Below are 17,977 nucleotides of genomic sequence, written 5' to 3' on the forward strand. Positions count from 1 at the left end.
ACAGGTATTTTGTAAGGATTTTTCAGAAATGAAGTATTTGTTTAATTCCAGACAAACTTTACTCAGCATACTGTGAGTTGAGAACACTTACGATCACACAAAGTCATCAATGTTGTTCACTTGAAACAGAAAAAAGAGAATCTCTTAATTCTGGATTCTCCAATCTGCATGTCCCATAGAGCTACTGATAGTAAGTGCGGTAGGATGTGTTGCATATGCTCAGGTGGCCTGTCTCTGGGAAAGGAAGCAGATGGCAAGGTCCTTACAGGAGAAAAAACCACTGAATAGATTGGCTTTTGCACATTTGGAGGTAGCTGGAAATAACTGGAATGGGACATGCTCCTTTCATAAAACATCAGTCTCTTATCAGTGAAGTTTATGAGTTTAAAACACAATGTCAACATATATTTATGTGATCGTAAGCTGCCAAATTGCATTAAATGCAAAAAAAAGGGAAAAAGAATGAAAAGCAGACCGAATTCCACTTCTGCCCTCCCTGCTTCAGACACAAGCTTCACTTTCTTCCTTCCCTAGCATCAGTGAGCATACAGTCTTCTCATTGGATTTTCCTGTTGAACTTCCTGCAGAGCTTGTGTAAGTGTAGGATACACAGTTTTTTCTCTCTCTGTTTTTAAATCTTCACAGCAGCCTGTGAGAGGTGGTTGTATTTCCGTTTTAATTTCAAGGAATGAGCATCCATTGCATCAGCACCTGTTCACATGACATTATTCTTTATGACATACCTCCGGACATTTCAGATTTGGTGTGCAGAATGTGCATACCCAGCTGAAATTTCAGAAGGGATGTGGTGTAAGCATTAATTTCATGATAGGAAAGGAATTTAATTCTGGAGAACATTGAGCTGTCTTAGCAATGGATGCTTCTTTCTTTTCTGAAGTTCCCTGCTGTGCTGCTTTAACTGCTGCAGAAAAAGGGAAGTGAAATGCTGCATGGGCTAAAAGGCCTGTGATTAAAAATAGTTCAAGCGCATAATGGAAGATGGTATTGTAATGAGTGTACCTAGGAGACTGAATACGTGTTGCACAGGCAGCAATTTGATGTTTCTAATAGTTTCTGTGCAGTTTGTGGATACAGACTGCTTTCCAAAAGAATTCTTTGAAGCACGTTCTAAGGTGCCATGGTGAACCCTACTTTTAAGTAAACAGATTTTAAAGTTCAGTATATCGAAACAGTGGGACAGAGATTTAGTGTAACTTTTTGCTGCTTATACCTATAGAGCGAACTGCAAAAAGGATAAGAACACCTTGTTTTAAGTTAAAGTATGTTTTAGCAAGACCAGAAATGTTGAACTCATCTTTGTGCATTTCCATTCAAAACCAATTGCAGTTACAATTTTCTCCCCTTTGTTCTGGGTGAGCCCTTTCCTTCTTCTTATTCTGCCCAGTGTTGGCAGTAGCAATACTGGAGATCACAGGCGAGGAATTCTTCCTGCACTCAATATCATGCATACATGAGGTTGTAGTGGCTTGGAAGAACCATTGCAGTGAGCTTTATTTTCATGCAAATCTTTACTGAGTGACTTCTGTAAAATGCAAATACTGGAGGCAGTGTGCAACTTATCTGCAAGAATTTAATATGCAGTTTTGTTTAAATGGTACTGATCTCAACATCCAAACCATCTCAGCTGATACGATTCTCACAGAGAATCTGGCTGAGGTCAGACACTGAGTATGGAGCGTTCCGCTTCAAACAGCAGGAAGAGGTTAGAGGGAACTGAAGACAATTTCATCAGCTGTTGATGAGCAGCTCCACAAAATAGGTTGGAGTTGCTGTTCAGTTATCAGCCATTGGCGCCTCTATTTACCCAGTGAAACCTGGAGCATAAATGATTCTTCCTGTAAGACAGCAGGTCAAGCCTATCAGTTAATATTTTATTTATCACTTGATTTTCCCCTTGAACACCTAGCAGTAGTAGCTGTTCTTAGGGCTTCCCCATGTTTCTTGTTTTCTTTGGTTTTGCTGGCCATTAGTGTACAATCAGTTTGCTTCCAGGTGGAGGAGTACTAGCAAATATGTTCTTATTTTTTTCTCCTGCACATATTAGAAGGAGTTAGAAAACCATATATAGCTGAGGAAGCCCAAACCTGCAGCCCAGCAGCAGCAGCTGTGAGGGATCCTGCATCTAATTAGAAAAAAACTTCTCCTTGCTGCCTTTTCTTCTGATAAACTTTTATCTTGGAGAGCTTGTGCTCTCCATGCCCTTCTCACCAGTCTCTGTTGCAGGACCGTGCTGTAATCTAGCTCAAGCGGCAAGTGTCCTGGAAACTGCTGCTGGGAGGCACTTAAGGCAGATTTCTTTTTACAGTGTGAAGGATTTCTTCTCTTAAATAAAATGATATAGTTAAATGCAGAACAGACTATTCCTGTTGGTGACTTTAGGCAGGTTCTAGATCTTGTGCGTCAAATAAGAACAGTGTGGTGAGATGCCTCTGAGCCAAGCTAAGCCTTCCAGCCAGCTGCACACACATCTTCCAAATCTCAACTAAGTTGTCTGGTGCAAGTGCTCCATGTTAGTGGATCATTTGTACAGGAGAGGCTTTAACATCTTTGTAGTATACTAATCTATAGATGAACATACAGGTGAACTTTTGCACATGATGCCTCAACAATATTAGTTTTTCCTTTGAAAATACATGAAGTCTTTACAAAGTAAGAGAGCTTTTAGCTACAGCTAGGTAATACTACATAGACACTTCAGCTCCAATGTCTTTAAAGGGCTGTGTGTGTTCTGACTGATATCACATCTGTGGTGAATTTCATTGAACTAAAGTAGTCCTAATTGGTTTTGAATCTAGTTTTTGAAACTAGTTTTTATCCTGCTGTATATACTCGCAACTTATCTGTTGCTTTGTTGTGAATGGTGTATTGAGAAGATGAAAGCTGTGCACCAAGTACATTGCACACAGATACATTGGCCTGTTCTCTGCCTGGAAGTTACATTCTACCTGCATGATAGAGGATGAGTTCTTGTCTGTCAGCTTCTGAAAAGCTGCTGAGCTTCTATCGGGAATACTTTTGAAACAGAGCAGGGACTTGTCATGCTGGGGTGTACAGACAAACTAACTGGCAGAATCTCCAGACGGGCAAGAAGCAGATTTATCCTTGTGTTTTTAGAACCATTTAAATAATTTCTATTCTTGTGTATAGAAATTATTTCCTTAGAACACTGCGTAAGCAATTGCTTAAGTTTGTTGGCAGAACAGTAACAATGGCATCTTGAAAATACTTTGTTATAAAAAATTTATATGGTTGGGCAAAAAAGGCATTTTCTTCTCCTAATAAGCTTTATTTTAAGAACCTCCATAAAAAACTGAAGGAATATAAGGCAGTTTAGTAATTTGCAGTTTTTATGCACTAGTCTTTTTCCAGTACCCAGAACTGACTACTGGGAGTTTTAGTGCCTTCAGAAAGAGGACTGGGTGAACCTAAATTCTTGCAACTTAAAAAAACAGGTCTTGAGGGACTTTGGTGTGGTTGGAGAGAGAGGAGACCATACTGTTGGGAAGAATCAGGCCCTCAATTTTACCAGTGCCTGATGGTTTACAGAAGTCTGTTTCTAGTCTGTCCTAGTTTCCAGTAGAGTTAATTTCTTCTCATTAGCTGTTACAGCACTGTATTTTGGATTCAGAATGAGAAGGGTGTTGATAACCCACTAATGTTTTGGTTTCTTCAGTAAGTTAAATTCATCCTAAGTCAAGGACTTTTTTTTTATTTCCTTGTCTCATGTTCTGCCAGTATGGAGGTATGCAAAAACCAAACAAAATGGGAGGGAGCATAGCTGGGACAGGTAACCCAAACTGACCAAAGGGGTTCCACACCATAGAATGTCATGCCCAGTGTATAAATTGGGGAGAGTTACCAGGGAGAGCCAATCTGGGTTCTGGAAGGGGCATCTGGCGTTGGTCAGTGGGTGCTGAGCAATTGCATTGTGCATCACTTGCTTTTTTTTTTCCTTTTTATTATCATTATTATTATTTACCATAATTATTTTATTTTATTTTAATTTCAATTCTTACACTGTTCTTATTACAACATATAAGTCTTACTTTGATTCTCCTCCCTATTCCACTAGGGTGGAGTGGGATGTGAAGGGGGTTTAATGAGTGAGTGGCTCTGTGGTGTTCAATCTCCAGCTGGGCTTAAAACCACCATGTAGTCTAACCCTTTTTCAGGGCTTTTCCAGTTTGAAAATGTAGCAGTTTACTAGCTGGAGGTTCCTTGTCTCAGTTGAAGCAACTTGGGAAGTTGGGTCAGATCTCTTAAGTGATACTTGATGGCCTTAGACCTGAAACAGTCATGTATTGTTTTTCCAGTTAGTTAAATTAACATTTAGTGCTTGCAGTTGTTAAAAAAAACCAAAGACAAAACAACCAGCCCTTACAAAAAACCCTAAATTGCAAACAAGGAAAGCCGGCATGGCTGTACCCACAGCACCCTGCAGACTGGGCACCTTTTCCTTTTCTCCCTGGGAAGAGTGGAGGAGTTGCAGTAGTGTCCTTGTAGGTAGGTGGTACCTGGTCAGGTTTGAGAAACACCCCACTAATGCAGCAGTTTAGGAACAGCTGGATCATTTTTCAGTAAACATGAGTTATTGGCAGGGATGGCTCTAGTCCAACATCAGGTCTGGGGCCTCTTACTAAAGTTTGCTGTGTGCCACTCCAGGAAGAGGAAAAGAACTGTCAATTCTTTTTGCTTTCTGTTTTTGCTGGTATGGCCACTTTCCAGTATTTTATAAATCTGTTTGTGCTGCAGTGTGCGGTCTCTTCCCACCTTGGAAGTATCCTTGATGCAGTGTCAGGAAGGTCAGAGTTAAAAGGACTGTGGTGACGTGTTCACGGAATTCTGCTGGGAATCCAGAGATCTTGTACAGTGGTAAAAATTAAGCCAGGAGAATATTAGCACACTAACATTCCTGAGGACAGCAAGTCATGTTCAACAGGGTCAAAAACTGGAGGAGTGTACATCATAAAAAGGTCCTTTAATAGCCAGATAGCTGAGCAGTAAGCTCATAAATAAGGACAGTCATGCTTACTCCAGAAAGTTGAGCAGCCACCTTTATTCTCCTGTTTCCAAACAGTTCTGGATTCAATTAAAAATTTTTGGTGGACACAACTTTAAAAATTACTCTTAATCATAACCATTTCTGTCAAATTTGTTTTTCTGCCCCACGCATTTTCTTTCAGCTATTATTTAGGGGTTCACTACAAAAACCCTATTAACGAATACCTGGTCAGTCTTTATGCCATACATGTTGTTTTGGATTTCTGTAGCTTTGGTTTTCCAAATTGTTGTACCTTTGCAGGATGCTAATACATTGCATTACATCTAATAAGCAGTCTTTAGGCTTTTTGATAGAGCACTGCTGAGCTAAACACATAGGTCAGAGGCAAAATTAAATTTCATATTGAAGAGCAAGTCTTGTAGCAGTATCTCCTGCTGAATTTGCCAGCAGGATTTCTCAGCTGCTTCTCGTTCAGATTCAAAGTGATACTTGACCATCAGTGCTGTTCCCCTTGTTACAATGAGGCTGCTCTCTGGAAGCAGTTCTTGCTACTCTGATATTGTACAAACCAATGAATACTAGTAGAGACATTGAATTTAAGGTTCCTGAGAAATGAGGACGCTTAAACCCTTAATGGTAGTGTTGTAGCTTCTCGCTTCTACTCTTCCTTTCCTCTCCCATTGTGTGGGTTGGATGTACACCCGTACTTGTCTCCTTATGCAGAGAGAAAGAGGAGAAAATTTGTTCCCTGCAGTGTCTTGGATGTGTTGAGCCAACAAGCTGCTGGTGCAGGTGCAAAGCCCTGTTGCAAGGTTTGATATTTTTTTGAGTGGACCTTGCTGTTTTTCAAATGATTTTTTGATGTGGTATGTAAACATAAAAATACTGCGGGTTTCTTCAGATTTCTTTGATATTATTTCTTGTCTACATGAAGTATGAGAACTTGAGTTACTAATTTTGTCAGTATTTCTAGATGATAGATGTTGCACAGAAACGTAGGCATATGCTTAGGAGCTAATTTGCTCGTAAAATCATTTTGTGCAAAAACCATTCATCATTCCTCATGTCTGTGAAGCATTAGAACATATATTTTCTTTAATGTTCTGGTAAACATTAAATCTTCTCTATGTTTCTTTCATGGCAGTTCATAGAAAACAAATGTGCTTTTTTCCCTCTCATTTTTTGCTTGACTGACTCTTGGTTGTAAAGTTTTAGCCTTTTCTCTCATGTCAAATAGATGTTTTTCATCTACATGCCTTAGGAGTCGATTCAGAAGGTTTTGCAGTGTAGCATGTAAAATCTAAAGGTCACAAATTAAATCTATTTCTCTGGGCCAAAGTGGGGTCCGTGCAGTGAAGGCTGCACCTTCCCCACTGTGGGAGGCTGTGTGGCTGGAGAGGGAGGTATCACCACCAATGTAGGTTGTCTTTTTTCCTTCATTGGAAATAGCTTGAAAAATCCTTTTAGCAGCGAGGCTGAGGTTTAAAATAGAAGCAGCTAAAGAACATCAAATGTGTAGCTGTATCAGTAGAAGTTGCTGAAATGAGATACAAATGTGCAAGTATTTGAGTAGCTCTGTGCGATTTTTCTGGTATAAGATGTGTGCAGTGTGGGATGGGCAGAGTGTTTCTGTTTATACATATGGAAGAAAACTAATGTGGTTGTTCAGCTCGTAATTACTGTGATTAGCTCCACCCCTTCTTTGACTGAGGAATAAGTAATAATGGAAATTTGCATTTAAGGAATACATGAAAAGCAGTGCTCTTCTGTTATAGCAGAAAGTCTTAGAGTCTAGCATAAGGGCTTAGTGTCCAATTTTGCAGTGGGAATAATCATCCTTCTTCTCAGAGGCAAAACTTGGAATGTTTAGTTCTTTAACTTCAGTAATTTTCACTCGTTTGAACATCTTACATTAATTCTGTGTTTTCTGTTTTCTAATTATACAATAGCCATATATTTGAGTTCTTGGGATTCAGGTGTGATAACCTGACTTTCCATGAAGATTATTTCTGCAGGGTAGAGTTTTTTGGCATTCTGAAGAAAATTGCTTAATTTTTTTGTAGACTTACCTTGTTTGAACTGTCAAGTGCGACTGCAAGCATGTGTCTGCAGATATGATCTGAGCATTTCCTGCTGAGATAGGCTATTTTCAGTGTTGTTTTTATGTGAGCAAAGAGTGGAAGTGAATTAGCTCAGAAAGTTTTCTACTCAATACTTCTACAGAATGGCTGATCTTTGGAAAAAGAGGGGACATCAGACATTTAGGAAAACAGTTGTACATTAGACCAGTATAGTCAGTCATCTTCACTAATGGACTTTATTCTCCCTTCTGAAGGTCTCTTAGTAGTGAAGAGTGGAGTTTGTCTCAGAGGTCTGTAATTTGTTTGAGCTGGCTGAAACAAATATTTTATGTTTGAGTGCACACAGGTCCTTGAAGTCAAAGCTGACTTCATTAATTTCTCACACTAACACTCTGGTTTCTGGTTTGGCCACAGTGCAGGTTTTGTTTAGGATTGGGAATGAAAGCTAGGGAAGGGCCAGGATACTGCTTTTTGTGTGCTTGAGGTAGATGGCTGTAGGAGAATAAATCATACAAAAGGGTTAAGTATGGTGGATCCCATCATTTACCACATGACTTTCCAAATGAGAAACACTTCTGCTAGTCTGATTTTACTGGGAGAGTGTTGGTTACATCTCCTTGGTATTATGTGTGGCCATGTTTCCATACTAGGCTGGCAGCTATTCCGTGCCAGAATGAGTAGCTACATTAAAGGAACCATAAAGAAGTTTCCAGGAAGTGAGCAGGAAGGCCAAGACAGTGAAATACGTGAAATGATTTCAGGTGTCCATCTTAAGATGTAGGTGGGTAGTGATGGACCATTCGCCAGCTGAGGGCAACTGCTGGCAAGTTATTTGTAGGTTTTCCTTTCAATTAAAGTAATCTGGTGATAATGTCCATATACAAGGCTAGGAGAAATGAGTGATGCATGTGAGATGCAGATAGTGGCTGCTTCTACTAGCTGTAGACAGGGAATAAAGCAGGTGACACAGATCTGTGTGGGTGAGCCGGGGAATTCCACCCAAAGACTGGGAAAGATGTACCACTCCTTGTGCATTACAGGATCTTGTTGAAGGACTGTTCTGTCTAAGTGTGCTATGGAGTTGTCTGGCAGGCAGCATGCTGGAGACGCTTGCTGTTTGACTTCAATCTCCCTGTAATATCTCTGAAGAACACATTTGGGCTGTGCTCCTGGAGTGGGTCATCTTGCTTTCCCGAAAGTGTGCCCATCACGGACCGGTAGACTCCACTTCTGAGATGTGCATATCCGGCAAGTAAAGTCATCTTAGGTTTTTGAAGCAAAAATGTATATGAAGTCTAAAACCCTGAATTGAAGTAAAAGTTTCCAGAGGAATTTTGCATAGGCAGTTAAAGGACAACTTGCAGTAATATCAAAGTTGCATTAAAAGAAATCCGATGTAGTCTGGTGATGTGGTCTCGGTCTTCTGTGTTATATCTTAAATTTTTCTAAATATGATGACTCAGTGCAAAGTAGCAGTAGTATTTAGGTAGGGAGAAGAAACCTGGTAAAGTTGCTGGTTGTTTTTTAAGAAAGTAACATAAGCCTTTTTTTTGTTTAAGAGAATGCTTGCAGTGGGCTGTATCTTCCCATTTTCATCTTTTCCTCTCAGCTCGATTAGCCCCACAAGGAGTGCACCCTTTGGAGGAAGGATACAGGATAAAACTGCTTTACAAGTGTATGGCAGCAATGGAACAGCTTTTTCCTAGCATGAAATCCAAATCCAAGGTAGCGACTTGCTTGTAGTCTGGGTAACCAGGAGAGGAGTAGGAAGTACTAACACTAAATGATATCTGTGCTGTCTTCTGTGGCTGTTTCAGTTTGAGCTCCTAAAAGCTTGAAATGCAAAGAAGTTGAGTGTTTTACATCTTTTTAACCATTATGTATTTCTTACAAAGCCTCTAGTAATGAGTTAATTAATGCAGGACAGACCACAGGGATGTTTGGTGTAACTTTTTTTTCTATTCATAAATACATGTTTTTCAGATACTGAGCTGGATCTGGCCATAGAGATTGTGAACTTTGCTCTTGATGTAACAGAAACATGGGGTACATAATTCACATTGATTCTCTATTGTCAGGTACTGTGTTGGTAGATGAAAATTAGATAATGATGCCTGAATTGATTAATCCTCTGGGCCCTGAGAAACTGCAGTGTATAAATACGTAAGAAGACCTCCAGGAGGAAGCGTGGGATTGGCAAAGCTAGGTGAATCTCAAGCAAAGACAGACTCCTTTTTGATGCACAGAGCCTCTGCTTGTGTTAGCAAAAAATTCTTCTCTGTTCCAAACTGAGACCACAAAATCTTTGGTGAGAAAAAACCCCACGATTAGACTTGAATACCAAGAGCCTGAGAATGATTGCAGTTACTTACAGAGATAGGATTGCTTGATGAAAATTGAGATATAAGTGTGATTAGATGTTCATTCCGTATTGTTACACTCATGGTTCAGTCCTGTCGTTAAAACAGTTCAGCCAGTGCAGGTGTCTTACAGGCTGCCTGTAAGAAGATGGCTGATGGCAGAATGAAAGGAGAAGCAAAGCCTGGGGCTGTGTAAATGTGCACTTTTTTTTCCTCTATTAGTTATCTAAATAAGCTATTTTAGAAACTATAGTTATTAACAGCAGTCAGAAATCAGGCTCTGAAAAAGTTAAAACTCATTTTTATATCCTCAGTACACAAGTGCCTGGACCCCTTTATCTACTAATAATGTTTTAGCTTCCAATCTCGTCTCATCTCGTCTCATCTCATCTCATCTCATCTCTCATAATCCTTGAAGAACATTCATGATACTGTATGAATTGAATTGGTAAGTTACCTCTCCTTGTGCATGTGGAGAAGTTTGATTGTTGGCTTTCCTGAAAGGATTTCAGGACTTCATTTATGCCATCTGGTATTACAGCCTCTACACACACACTAGGATACTAAAGCTGTGTCACAGTATCAAGTCAGTTGGAGCCTGGATATGCTTTTAAATTTACTAAAAACTAGCAAAATTCCTATTTCCCTGTAAGTGACCCTTTGCCTGTGGCAGTGCTGTGGGTTGTAGCCTGCAGGGCAATGCTGCTCTTCACCTCCTGACTGATGCAGCTGCTGGCTGATGTCTGGCAGAGCAGGAAACAGGTGGAAAGGGATACAATTACATCCTGGATTCTTGGGCTGGGTACCATGCTCTTAAACTTGTTAGAATAGTACCTGGAATAATCAAGCTATGCTCCACTACTCGAATCAAGTTTATTTTTAGCCCAGTGGTTTTTGAATTGAAACTGCTCAGGCAAAACTTGTTTTTGAAGTATTTATAATTGCTTCTTACAGTGTTGCACACAAATTTCAGCTGAATCTGGACTGAAGGAATTTGGGCATACCAGTAGATGGCTTCTCGGTGCCTCTTTGTGACCTTACACTGGGGGAAAAATGAAAAAAAAAAAAAGAAGAAGAAATAACTGACAAGTAGAGAAGTTGACAGAAGATTATATGACTCCTCAGTTTCTTTTCAATATTTATTGTTACATTTTTTCCTTTTCTAGGTGTTTTCTACATTTCCTGGACTTAGGCTTTGTCCCTCTCAATCTATTATGGTTCATCATGCACCAATAGTCAGCGTGGTCAGAAGGCTTGGCTTGTACTTACCTCACAGTTTAGAACTGATTCTCCTTGAAAACATTTAGGAAGCAAAAAAAAAAAAAAAAAGAAACTAGTAGTTCACATTTTTCTGGTTTTCTATATATTAAATTGAAGTGATTTGGAAGCTGGGTTTTAATGAGCTTTTAGTAGAGGTGAGATAGAGAAGTTTTTGTGAGATAGAGAAGTTTTGCTCACTATATTTGTCTGAAAACACCTTTCTGGGTGTCACCTGACTCAGTGCCTTCTCAGATACCTGCTGCTTTGCAAGACTCAGGTAGAATATTTGTGAGACTGACACAACAAGAGAGGCAGAGTAGGATGAAAATCAATTGTGTTCTCAGAAATGGGGCTCAATGCCTGCTTTTTTCACATGTGATTTGGGTTGGGAGAAGAATTGAACCAAATAGTTCTGGTGTTTTGTTCATTGATAGCTGATGAAGAGCAGCACAGAGCTGCATGACCTGGCTGAAGGAGGGCAGCCCTTGGGAGCTGGAGAGAGGTAAGGCATTGGTACACCTTTTCCTTGTTCAACCCTTGCTTTCCTTGTGTTTGACCTATGCCCATAGCCTCTCTCTCTTTGGTCACAAAGGTGTCAGGCCCCATACACCTGCATCCTTTCCAGTTTCTCTCAGGGAAGTTCCTGGTCTTGCCAAAATCCAGACAAAAAGTGTAGCTTTGCCTGCAGCTTTTCAGCTGTTACATGTTTTGTTGTGGAGGTCTGTGCTTGGCTCTTTGTGTTTGCACTGTGTGTGACTCTCTCCCCTTTGGGCTCGGACCTTTTTCCCTTTTCATGATGGCTCTTCAAGACTTGGTCTTCCAGCCTCCTACCCAGCTTATGTTTACAATATGTAAAATATTTTCAGTCCTTTTATTCATTTTGGTGGGTTTTGTCCATGAATAGGACCTCCTGACATCACTCAGAATTTAGGGTAATGTCTGAGGTGTGGAAGTAGTAGGTGATGTTTGAGGTGTTGCTGATAGAGGTGATTCTGCTTCATTGACTCTAAAAACCTTCCCATTCTGTTGAGGTGTTCCCATCTCTGTAGTACTGCCTTCCTAGCGCTGCTGAGTTGGAAGAGTTTCCATCTTCCAGAGCAGGAAGGACAAGATCAAGCCTTTTTTGGCTTTAGGGCTTTGCTCTGTTGTCTGAGCCCTTTCTGATAAAAATTGCATGTCTTGTGACCCAAGAGTTTTAGGTCCAGAAGTCAGCTTGGTTTGAGTGAGCTTTAGAGCTTTATATCGGCACACTGATGGCAGGACCCCATCAACCTTCCCTGTTTCTTGCAACAGTGTTATTTGTTGGTTGCATTTGAGGCGAGTGATTTTTGTCTGGGTTCTTTGGTCTCTGGAGTGTGCTGGATCATCAGCCTGGCTTAGCTAATGCCTCTTAATCTCTTCAGGGTTCATTCATTTTTTAGAGAAACAGGGCATTGTGATCACAGTTCTTGAATCTTAAAATCTCTAGTTTCTCTGGAATTGGTGGCTGTTTGGTATTCATGGCTTTTGGCTGTTGGTCTTAGAAAGTGCTCTTGGGGAGCATGGTAGTGCACTGCCTCCCGCAATAGCACCTTGTTGGTGACACCTTGACAGGTATCATCACTTACACTTGCATAAGCAACATGAAATCTTGCAGCCTGTTTATTCATCATTCATGTGAGTAGATCAGAGTAATTTAGGACTTCAAATCCTTGCCTTGTCTTGAAAAAAGAGTAAGTAAACACCATTTAATGTCACTGCTGCACAACGTTATGAATTACCTGAGCAGATGTTAGTGAAGTGACTGTTGCATTTTATTTCATCTGCAGGATGTTCAGGTTGATCCCTCTTTGAACAGTTTCTCTCTCCTTAATAGGCAGTTTGGAAAAGATCATGATCTGTTCCAGAATAGCTGGGTTTTCTTTTTATTATGCATGCTTAAGAGAAGCATCTAAAAAATTGCAGGAGGAACAGAGTTAAAAAGAAGAAAGCCTTACTGCTAAACTCAAGAAACATGGATATACATTACTTACCATGGACCAAACCTCCAAACTGGTATTCAAAAACTGAAGTGTCAAAATAGCTGAAATCAGCTCTGGCAGTATGTCACATTTCTTTTAGTGACCTGAAGCAGTAGCTCAGGTGAGCATCACCTGCATTCTTGTTTCCAGATTGAGTCCTAAGTTTTAGCTTATAGATAATTGTACAGGTGCAAGGAGTTGTAGCTTATTTTGAAAAAAAAAAAAAAAAAAAGGGTTTTTCCAAGTCTGCCTCAGTAATTTGGGACATTTGGTGGCATGTGAAATAGGTGACTTTGTTTCACTTACCTTTGGCTTTATAGAGAGGCAGGAGGATGGTGTAACACCTGCTCATGCTCACTGCAGTTCTGTAAACAAGTGTGTGTGAGAGTTGATTAACTATTTGCATAGTAATATTACTACCTAGCAGTCTCAGATAATTCACCATGTTAATGAAGAGCCTTTTCTGAGATTGTGAATTCTATTTTATTCATGTTTGCTGCTTTTGTATCTTCTAAATGCCAGCTCTGTCTTTTCCATGGGGTAGGATTGCAAGATCTATGCTCTTTGTTTTAATAACTGTCTCCTCCTTGAAATGCCATTATTTCTGGTCTGTTTTTAGATGATGAAGGATAGACACTGTGATGGGCACTAAAGCATGGACTTGAAGTGTGCACTCTGGTGGCAGGTACTCTATCTGGTCCCGATGGTCTGACGTATGTGCGGAAGGCTTAGGTGCTGTGTGTCTTAGCTGTGGTTTTCTCCATTTATTAATTTCAGTGTTGATTGAAATATTTGTCTTTATTTATAGCATATCCAACAGCTGTGTTGCAACAGAGAAGGTAAGTTTAGAGCTTGGGATTGGGGGCAAAGGGGTTGACAGCCAAGCTCTGGACAGTTAATCTGTTTCGAATTTTTTTCTGATACAATCCTTAAAGTTTATGGACAGATGTTGGGTTTATGGGCATTTGTCAGATTGATCAGACAGCTGCTAAAACTATTACAAAATGGCAAGAAACAGGGCATTTATTATACATTATATGGGGAGGAGAAGAGACTAATTTAATAAATTAGATTTTTAACCATTCTTGAAGTATTTATTTGTCCTTTAATTTACAGATGCAGATGCAAATTCACCAATCTGTTCAGTGAGATATTTTTCTTGTTCATTTTCCTGATTGAGAATTAGCATTAGTGTCGCACTTGTTGCTAGAAACTATTGAGCTGGTCGTGCTCGTTTTTCTCTGTTGAGCTCAGTGAGTTGTGCTTCCCACTCTGTGATGGGGAATTGCTGGTTGCTCTTAGCTTTGCTTTAAAGATATGAGTTCCTGGGTTTGGTCAAGTTTAGGATATGTTTTTTCTAAAGCCTAATAAAATTAGCTAATACATATCTCGATTCTTTGATGTGGGTTATAAAGGACTTGCCTGTGAATACGTATGAATTACCTTGTTTTGACAGGTAATTAAATCTGGATCTCTTCCTTAGGTAACAAAGCAAACAGTCTCAGATATGCTTTGCTAGGCTGAATCATGTGTAGACAGCAAGGTTTTATTACCTGTGGGGAAAAACGCATTGTAAGAACATGAAATCTGGATGACCTTGAATGAAAACAAAAAAAGAAAATTTTATGAGATACAGTATATTAATGCCCCAGCTTGGATGTAGGAATTCCTGAATATGAATTTTGTTTTAACTGTCATTAAAGCTCTGTGTACAATCTGTACTTCTGCAGGAAATGTGAAACATCCCAGGGATTGGCAGGCTGCCTGAAGAACCCCAGCACCTGCCTTTCATGGCAAGGGACCTGAGCATTGACATGCCCATGGTAGCAGTTCCAGGTGGGTGTGTTATCTGTATTTGCAGACTTTTCTTGTTCTCTGCATTGTACAAGAAACTGCACGTGCCTTGTACAATCTGTTTGGTCCTCTTGTAATGTCCAATTTTCCTAATAAACATCTTTTGAAGTCTTTGCTTTGTGGCTGATTTCCAAGGGTCCAAGTGTTCCCATGTGTTAGGTACATCCTTCTTATGTATTCTTTGGATCATGCATGCTTCCCTTGAATAAAAACCTTATTTAAGGCTGTTACGTCCACACAAGACCTTTGCTAGTAGTTTCTCTGTTTTGAATATTTTCTTGGAGTGTCCTGATGCTTAAGATCAGACAGAAAACCATTGTAAGCAAAATCAAAGAGATTTCTCATTAAGAAAAAATAATTCTGAATTTGTTTGGGAAATGATGGTGAAACAAATGGGAAGTTGTGATCTTGGGCTTTTGTTCCTGTGAAGTGCCAAGTCCTGTGGGAAAACTTCAGCCTTATGAATGTGAGCTACCTTGCACTTATATGAACACCTAAGAGTTTGGGTTCATGCTGGCTTGCTAGTTTTTGTTTCAAAGGAGGACTGAGAAGAGAGCAGAATGCACCCAGTGATCTTTAATGCACTTCCCTGTGTTTTCAATATGCTTCCGTTTGTTTCTTTCCAGGGAGGAGAGAAGGTAGCCTGTGTGCCTGTGCAGATCTGTTTTCAAGAGGTGAAAATTTGTGTGTGCATATGTGTATTAACTTCAAAATCCCTTTCTTCTATAGCAGTGTTCTGGCATGTCCTGGAGTTCAGTTTGGCTTTGTTTTTCAGTTCAGCTGGGCAGACATTACCAGAATCCCTCAGAAAGACACTCTTTTTTCCCATGCTTAATCCTTTTTACATGCAGTATTGTACTAATCTTGCTGAATAGCAGGAATGTACATTTCCTAACAACAGCTACTACAGAAGTGTAAATTAAGAAGCTGGCATGAGATTATTTTGGAGACTTGGTCAAGAAAACAGGACTAGAGTTAATCCTGTAACAAATATGTATGGCAGCTTAAAAAAACATCCAAAACTAAACATGTTTGTCAACTTAAAATCCAAAAGTTTTGAAGTTTGATCCAGCTCTAACCCTCCTCAAACAAACAAAATCTTCTCAAATGTCTCATTTTGGCACATTGCGGTGTCAGTGCTGTGTGTGCAGTCCCTGAGCACAGCTCCCTGCTCCTCCCTGGTGTGGCCTGATTGCAGGCAGCTTGCTCCCTGGGAACAGGATGGTGTTGATGTTGCAGTCAATCAAAATTCAGTGAACATCTCCTATTACGGAAAATGCTTTATCCTGTGAATAACCAAGCAAGTCACTTTCATGGGGAGAGGGGAGACACTTTTCAACTAGGAACTGGCCTGAAGGAGTCATTGGCTACAGATGAGGAGCCATCCCCAGCCCCGCGAGGCCACCAGAACAGGAATAAACTTGCTTTATGTTTGTGTTTGATTGTGTGAATTCCTGCTTTTTCTAAAGGCACCTGTGATTTGGAAATTAATCTCGTGTGTAAGTTGTATTCATGTGAGACCCTACCTGCAGTGCTGCATCCCCATCTGTGAGGTCTCCAGCACAAGGAGGACAAGGAGCTGCTGGACAGAGTCCAGCTCTTGAGATGCTCTGAAGGTTGGAGCCCCTCTGCTCTGGAGCCAGGCTGGGAGAGCTGGGGGTATTCACTTGGAGAAGGCTTGGAGGAGACTCAGAGCCCCTTCCTGTGCTTAAAGGGGCTCCAAGAGAGCTAGAACAGAGTTATGTTCTCTTTTTTTTTTTTTATGTTCTCTTTTTTTTATGTTTACCTTTTTTTTTTTGCCCCCAACAATTTAACTTGGTCATCATAGCCAAAATTCTTCATGGCATGCAGCTCTTGCATTTTAAAAATTAAAAAGCAGTGCTTTACAGGGGATTTTATTGCCACCTGCTGGAGTTCAAATAAAAATTCAGATTTTTTTTTTATATTTTGGCTACCTGAAATGCCCTTGGATGAGGGATGTACTTAAAGAAATGCAGGCTAACCTGTCCCTTTACCAAACCACTCATTGACCCATTATTCTGTTTGTAAAGATCAACTGACAAAACAACCAAAGGCAATATTTGCATTTTATCTTTATAAGGAAATCAGAAAAACTTGACAGTAGACAGAACTGGAAAATAGTGTGCAAATGTCAGTGCTGTCAGCTGAGGTGGCAGATGCAACCTGGGCTGCAGCATTGGGAATGGGGACAGCACAGAGACAGGGCAGTGCTGGGAAACTCTGACCTGCAGCTCCAGAAACAAATGTTTCCAGACAACTGCAGCAGCCTTGGTGATAATTTTGGGGATTTTTGCATTCCTGGGCCTGCCCTTCATCCAAGAGGGGCTTTGGAATGGAATTGGACAACTCTGCAGTATAAATTTGTTACTAATCCTTTCTCCTGATTTGCTGCTCTTAACTCCGCTGGTCAGACTCTGCAGGAGCCAACGCTGCTGGCAGCCTGGGTCACTGGGAGTTGGTTATGTTGGTGCCGTTGATTTTTGGGTGGCTGTGGAAGATGTGCTTGGAAAGCACGCTCTAGCCAGGATCGCTAAAACTTAGCTTGTCCCATTGTGACCTGGGGGCATACCAGGAGAGTGAGTGCAAAGTTTCGTGGCATGGATGGCTTGGAGAAACCTGAACCACCTGCAACTGATGTAAAAACATTAAAGGACAGCAGCTGACAAGGATTACTTTTGTGTTGATAATGTAATGAACTGTCAGTTGTGATCTGGTTTAAACATGTGCCCTGTGATCACTCCCAGTGCTCCAAAAATTTTATGCTTGGTTTCTTGCCTTAGACTTCACTGTTTCCGCTAATGATTTCTGATGCTTTTTCATGTATTTTCTCCCTATGCAGCTTCTTTTTGCTTTATGATGAAATTGATTTCCTATAGAGTCTTGCAAAACAAGAAAAATAATTAAAATCTCTTTGGTCATGACCCCCCCAGAACACACCTCAGGTTTTAGCTGTAGCTACTACAGTCCCCTCTACCTGTCCCTCATGGACTGTGTTTCCAGAAATAACTGTGAGTGGGCTGTGCCCAGAGATGGGCTGGATTGGGCAAGGAGCTGGTGTGAAGAGGGAATGCAGATGAGGCCACAGAGATGCTCTGAGGGCTGGAGCACCTGTGCTATGGAAACAGGCTGGAAGAGCTGAGGCTTTTCAGCCTGGAGAAGAGAAGGCTCCAGGGAGAGCCCCTTCCAGTGCCTAATGGGGCTTCAAGAGAGATGAGATGGACTTTAGACAAGGGTCTGGAGGGACAGGACAAGGGGGAATGGCTTCCCACTGCCAGAGGGCAGGGTTAGATGGGATGTTGGGGAGGCCCTGGCACAGGTTGCCCAGAGAAGCTGTGGCTGCCCCATTCCTGGAAGTGTTCAAGACCAAGCTGGATGGGG

The 17,977-nt window shown here is 40.7% G+C and overlaps 1 long non-coding RNA gene across 1 annotated transcript; it reads left to right on the plus strand.

Annotated features, from left to right (window-relative positions):
• On the plus strand, positions 1-14,689 carry LOC121661891. Its single transcript, XR_006015114.1, has 2 exons — positions 1-11,226; positions 13,344-14,689. It is a non-coding gene; the product is annotated as an uncharacterized LOC121661891 (long non-coding RNA).
• The last annotated feature ends 3,288 nt before the right edge of the window (positions 14,690-17,977 follow it).

Source organism: Corvus kubaryi, unplaced genomic scaffold, assembly GCF_017639235.1.
Source record: "Corvus kubaryi isolate FWS band 111438036 unplaced genomic scaffold, C.kubaryi_AGA036_p1.0 37209, whole genome shotgun sequence".
Lineage (NCBI taxonomy): Eukaryota > Metazoa > Chordata > Aves > Passeriformes > Corvidae > Corvus > Corvus kubaryi.